This window comes from Sapajus apella, unplaced genomic scaffold, assembly GCF_009761245.1.
Source record: "Sapajus apella isolate SASKATOON/1434 unplaced genomic scaffold, GSC_monkey_1.0 scaffold31, whole genome shotgun sequence".
Lineage (NCBI taxonomy): Eukaryota > Metazoa > Chordata > Mammalia > Primates > Cebidae > Sapajus > Sapajus apella.
This window is the reverse complement of record NW_022436971.1, coordinates 17,902,235-17,908,552: the sequence shown is the minus strand read 5'-3', so window position 1 is coordinate 17,908,552 and position 6,318 is coordinate 17,902,235. Positions and strand designations below refer to the sequence as shown.

The 6,318-nt window shown below is 39.7% G+C and overlaps 1 non-coding gene across 1 annotated transcript; it reads left to right on the top strand.

Annotated features, from left to right (window-relative positions):
• The first annotated feature begins 5,935 nt into the window (after positions 1 to 5,935).
• Positions 5,936 to 6,065, top strand: LOC116562165. The gene has a single exon (XR_004273813.1). It is a non-coding gene; the product is annotated as a U6atac minor spliceosomal RNA (small nuclear RNA).
• The last annotated feature ends 253 nt before the right edge of the window (positions 6,066 to 6,318 follow it).

The window sequence follows — 6,318 nt, the reverse complement described above, 5'->3', positions numbered from 1 at the left end:
GGGTTGGCAAGGAAAAATGCAACCATGTGGAACTTGATGTCAAAATCAGAAAAGCAGAAGCTGCAAAGTATGTGTAATAGTGTCCATGAAACCAAGGCGTTGGCTTGCTTTAGTGTCAGCTTCCATGGGTCATCTCCCCCATCCTGTGATCTGTTGCTTAAATTTCTCTTCACAAAGTTGTACCAAGCAGTTGCCTGAAATACTCACAGAGATGAGGAAAAATAGTACTTTCATTGAAGAATTTTGCAAAAGTTGCTATTAGGGCTTTAAATTCTATGAGGCCATTAGGCTTACATGGTGGCCTATCTGTTCACTTGGTATTTGTGACTACGTTCCTGTAGCTCTGTCCTAGTACCTCTCTGTTATTTCTGTCTAAATTATTTTCAGGATTATCTTCAAAGGTAAGTGTTTATTGCTGCATTTGATGACTGAGGATGGAAAGCACTGATTATATCTGTGTTGAATACATTATTTTCAACTTTCCTATCATCTCTGCCCCAGTGTGCTTTAGGCTGTTTCAGATAAATCTAACCTAAACCATTCGCTTTTCATATTGCTTTTAAGTAACAGGGATCTCTTTATTCATTGAAGTGGAACTTCTGCAAAATGCAGGAGAAAGCTCCATTCTTTGGGAACTGCTGCATGTCAGACATGAGGTAGATTTTCCCTCTCTCCTCTCTCCATCTAATGACTTACCTAAGTCATTCCCATTTGCATGTGAGAGAAGAGAGGGGGAAGGAGATTGAATAATTTATACAATGTCATACAGAGAGAGCAATGTGAAATAAGTATAGTTTCATCTGAGTTTAAAATATTTTTAACTCAAGCAAGACAATATATTTTAGTTAAATAACAATGAATTTCTTTACCCTGAATGTCATCCTCGTGTGTTTTGTGATGTGTGACCCAGCCTGACACCCTCTCGGCACGATGGTGAAGACAGGAGAGGACTGATTGTTTGCCTTTGAACACCTTTATTCAAATACAGTTTTGCTTGAACTCGACAGGCATATTCCATGCAACAAAGCATTTTCTTTTTGAAAATTATTATTCAAAAAGATAGCAATGGGATGACAAAACTCACAGGCTGTGTGCTTAGAAGGTCTACCCCGCCTCAGCCAAACTCAATTGCAAACATAAAAGCCAGCAGCCTGGCACCCTTCTTTGCCCATTTCCCTAATACCGCAGTCAGCCAACTTCAGATCTAAGCAAGGCTGCCTCTCAGCCGTGGGTCCCAGGGAGAAGTGCTGTTTGCAGTTGGTCGTCACTGAAAGGCAGCGTGATGGTTAGTGAACCAGATGTCTTGACACATAGGAGGCTTCCGGGGCAGATACCCACCCACAGATTCTCAATTAGGGAATCTACAATTAGCAAGACAGCGAGGAGAAGGAACTTCTGTGCAATTAAAATATTTTATCTAATTCTTATTTTGCTATCAGTTATTAGCCTTGAAAATTCATATGAAATCCAGTTATTTGCTAAAAAGTGAAAAACAGTTATAAAGAAGAGATCAAGAGAGTAATGTGATAAACTTGTCCTGGATTTATCCAAAAAAAAAAAAGAAAACACCCTGCTTTAAGGCTAAAAATCATAGATTGTAGGATATGGTTTAGATAACGAAAAGCATGATTCTCATGGATCTGAGCCGACTTGAGAAGTGAACTGAAGGTGAAAAAGTCCGATCACAATGAAAAAAGATTCTTCTAATGGCTTCAGCAATTCTAATGTGTCTTGAGCCCCAGAAGATTTTGGAGTTTGCAGCTGCAGATGACAATTCCTATTCTTTTCTTTCTTTCTTTCTTTCTTTTTTTCTTCTCAAACTGAATTTCAACAATGAAGCAAGTGATTGCAGTGTGGCAATAGACAAAAACTGTTTTCAGAGGATTGCCTGCTTGCAGCGGCCTGGGAAATCCATGCTTCCAAGTCACAAACAATAGGTCTTTTAACCTAATGCTTTGCCCTAAACTGGGTGATAAACACATTTCCCAAAATTATCACGGTCCAACATACTAGGAAACCTACAATAAGAAAAGCTTAGCATAGTTTTCTGTGCTCCAATTAAAAAGAAGAATCTTTTAGAAGAGCTTTCACAAGCTGGGTAGCAGCTTCCTCCAATCTAGAATTGAAGTATGAATCTCACTTTCACATGTACCCTCAGGCAGCACGATCATTTCCACAACATAAAGATGAATGTGTGGCCCGGCTGTGTGGGGCACACTGGGGGAGATGGCTGGGATTTATATGGATGAAGGAACATTCCCCAGGGAACAACGACAATCACTTGGATTACTATTTCTCTATTTACCCAATCCTCCAATTAAGCTGTATTTTGAAGGAGAGAAATGATTAATTTCCTTCTGCCCTGAATACCTTGTGTGTTTTAATGGTATTTTAAATATATTTAGAAATGGGACTGACCCCTGGTAGACAGACAAGGACACTGAAAAATCATTCATCCATTCTTTCAATCAACTGACCGAAAATACAAAGTCACAGCATTACTGTCCTAACTTCTGAAGATACAGAAATAAATATAGGGGAGGGCCCTTCCCTTGTTGTTTATCAGGAAGGGCATATATTTTAGCATTCTTACACTGGAGACAGTTAGATAGTTGAAAAAACTAAACTTAAAATGCCTGATAGTGTGAATAATCTCTAGGCTTCTCAGAGAAGGCAGGAGCTGAACAGATAGCAGTTGAGTAGTAAAAAAGAGTAGGAGTGTTCTAGATAGGCAAGGATGGGAAGGACATTCTAAGCAGAAGGAATTGCATAAAGACACAGCAGCGTGAGATAACAATAATAACTTGTATTTACTCAGCATATATGCCAGGGCTAGGTTAAGCACTTTCAAGCACTATTTCAATTATTCATTGAAATCCCCTTACAACACATGTACTATTATTATGCCTACTTAATATAGAATAAATTGAGGCTTTGAGAATTAAATAATGTGTTCAAGTCAAATAGCTAATATGTAATGGAGGTGGGACTCAAACTCAGGTCTTATTTTTTAATTTATTTTCCAGAAACTGAGCTCCTCATGCTATACTGTCACGTGGTACATGACCCAGAGGTGTGGAGTCAGGACAAAAAGAAGCTCCACATTAGGCAGGGACCCTCCAGCTGCGATACACAAATAAGTGGAGTGTTTACAGCACTTCGAAGAAGAGAGTGAGAAGACCATAGGGATGTTTTCAAAAGATTCCTTTTGTAGCAATTGTGCAGACAGGATTGGCGAGGAAGACTACGGAGGGAAGGAAAGCAGGGAGAATAGTTGGAAATTTCAATCCTGATGATAAGTGATGAGAGCTAAACCAAGGCAACTGCATGAAGATGGCGTGCGGAGGACTGATTTGCAAGATACGTAGCGTGAAAGAGCTATGTGACTTGGGCATTGGAGAGAGGACTCAGAGAAATGCCAGTATCTTGCTTGGTTGGGAGTCTTGGTGAATTGAATGACCCATAACCAAGATTCTGTAAACAGAACAGCTAACAATGACTACCAATGATCTGCTGTCTGTGAGCATCAATCAGCTGTTCCAGGGTGGTGATATGACGAAGGGAGGTGAGCATAGGCAGAGCAATACGGCTAACCTCAGGGCTACAGGAGCCTCCACAGAGGTCAAGAGAGAGCAAACAACACAAACAACCCTACAACAACACCCGGGGCATACTCTATGGGGGAATTGGAGGGAGAACACAGACAATGAGTGCTACAGGAGATCAGGAGAGAAATGCTCACCAGGGACTAGATTTACGGAGGAGATGGAAGGGACGTAAGCTTGGAAGATGGAAGAACACCCGAAGCAGTCAGGGTATTCATGCATTAAAAGTTGGAGTTCGCCTTCCCTGTAGAAATTGTCTGCAGCATATAGATTAAATGGTACATTTCACTTGGTTTGTAGAAACACTTGAAGAGGCCATATTAAGTGATTTGTTGTTGTATATTTTCTGCATGTGTTTATGTGTTTAAATTGCTTCCCTATTATTATGAATAGTGCTGCAATAGACATACATGTACATGTGTCTTTATAGTAGAATGATTTATAATCCTTTGGGTATGTACCCAGTAATGGGATTGCTGGGTCAAATAGTATTTCTAGTTCTAGATACTGCAAAGACTTAGAACCAACCCAAATGCTCACCAATAACAGACTGGATAAAGAAAATGTGGCACATATACACCATGGAATACAACACAGCCATAAAAAAGGATGAGCTCATGTCCTTTGCAGAGACATGGATAAAGCTGGAAACCGTCATTCTCAGCCAACTAACACAAGATCAGAAAACCAAACACCACATGTTCTCACTCGTTAGTGGGAGTTGAACAACGAGAACACATGAACACAGGGAGGGGAACATCACACACTGAGGCCTGTCAGGGGCTAGGGGGCTAGGAGAGGGAGAGCATTAGGAGAAATATCTAATGTAGGTGACAGGTTGATGAGTACAGCAAACCACCACGATGTGTATACCTATGTAACAAACCTGCACGTTCTACACACGTACCCTAGAACTAAAAGTATAATTTAAAAAAAAAAAAAAAAAAAGAAAGAAATTGCTTCTAGGCATTCATGTGCATCAGGATCCCAAGGGGTGCACATTAACATTGAAATTACCAGATTCCACCCCAGGGATTCTGAGTCAGGAGAGATGGGGTGGAAGCAGGGGATCTGACCCGTTAACAATAACAGCTAAAGTGGTTCTGCTGCAAGCGTGTGAAGACCATACTTTGAGAAACGCTGCTCTGGGACAGGTTTCATCAGGATAGTGACACCTAGGAAATGGCATATTAGAAAGTGTAAGCATTGCAGTGGTCACTAGAAACTATGAAATAAAAACAAAAACTCTAGATATTCAGAGCCTTCAAAATCCTTTAGATGCCTCTAATCCCCTTAGTCTTCACCTTTCTCCCTTCTCCCTGCCTCACACCTCTCCTCACATTTTTTCTCTCTTTTTTTTTTCTTTGCGACTTGCTCAACTCCTGGTTCTCCCTCACCTTCTCTACATCCCTTTCAGAGCCTCTACCCCTCTCACTATCCTGGTTTCACCTTACATTTTTATTCTTTTTTGTTTTTCATTCCATCTTCTTTTATTATTATTGTACCTGTCTTAGGTGGTGATTTTTACATTGATTCATTTACTGCTCTCGATTGGTATTGGATTGTGTCAAATACTTTTTTTGCATCTATTGAGATGACTATAGGCATTTTCTCTTAATTCTGCTGACACAGTAAATGGCACTAATTGATTTTTGACTGCTAAACCAACTTTGCATTTACTTGCTAAATCTTTGCATTTTCTTAGCCATGACATGGCATTTTATATAGCTACATATATACATACACATGCACACACTGAATTTGCTTATAAATTTTAAAGCATGTAATATGTGGTATGTGTCCGTGAAGCATATTTGTCTACACTTCTTAGTTTTTGTAAAGCCTTGGTCTAGTTTTGCTAGAGGGTAATTCCGGCTTCATAAAATTAGTTGAGAAGTGTTTCTTACTCCTCTATTTTCTGAAATAATTTTTGTAGCATAGCAATTATTTCTTTCTTAAATGTTGGATAGAATTCACCAGTGATGCCATCTGGGCCAGGAGTTTTCTTTTTCAGAAGGTTTTTAATTATGAATATGATTTTTTTAATTGACAGAAGTCTATTTTTTTTTCTATTTCTGCTTAGGTTAGTTTTTTAAATTAGTCTTCAAGAAATGTTTCCACTTTATCTAATTTTTAAAATTTATTGGAATAGAATTATTCATAATATTTTCCTATTATCCTTTGTAATTTCTGTAGTATCTTTCATGATGCCCTCTCTTCCATTCCAGACATTACAAATTTACAACTTATATTTAATTTTCCCACCAGTCTAGCTGGGGGGCTATCCTAGGTATTATTACGAGCAATGAGTTGTGAAAATTCTGATTTCTGTGTCACATGAAAGGAGAGAAGGTTAGCACTCCCTTTGACCAAGCTGGTAGGGGCCCTCAGCCTGACACCACGCATACATGTAGTTAAGGCATTGCCATCTACTTTGTGGCATCAAAAGTAAAATATTTTTGGTCAAGTATGGTGGCTCATGCCTGTAATCCCAGCACTTTGAGAGGCCTAGGTGGGTGGATTATCTGAGGTTGGAAGTTCAAGACCAGCCTGGTCAACATGGTGAAACCCCGTTTCTACTAAAAATACAAAAATTAGCCAGGTGTGGTGGCAGCCACCTGTAATGCCAGCTACTCGAGAGGTTGAGGCAGGAGAATCGCTTGAACTTGGGTTGCGGACGTTGCAGTGAGCCAAGATCCTGCTACTGCACTCC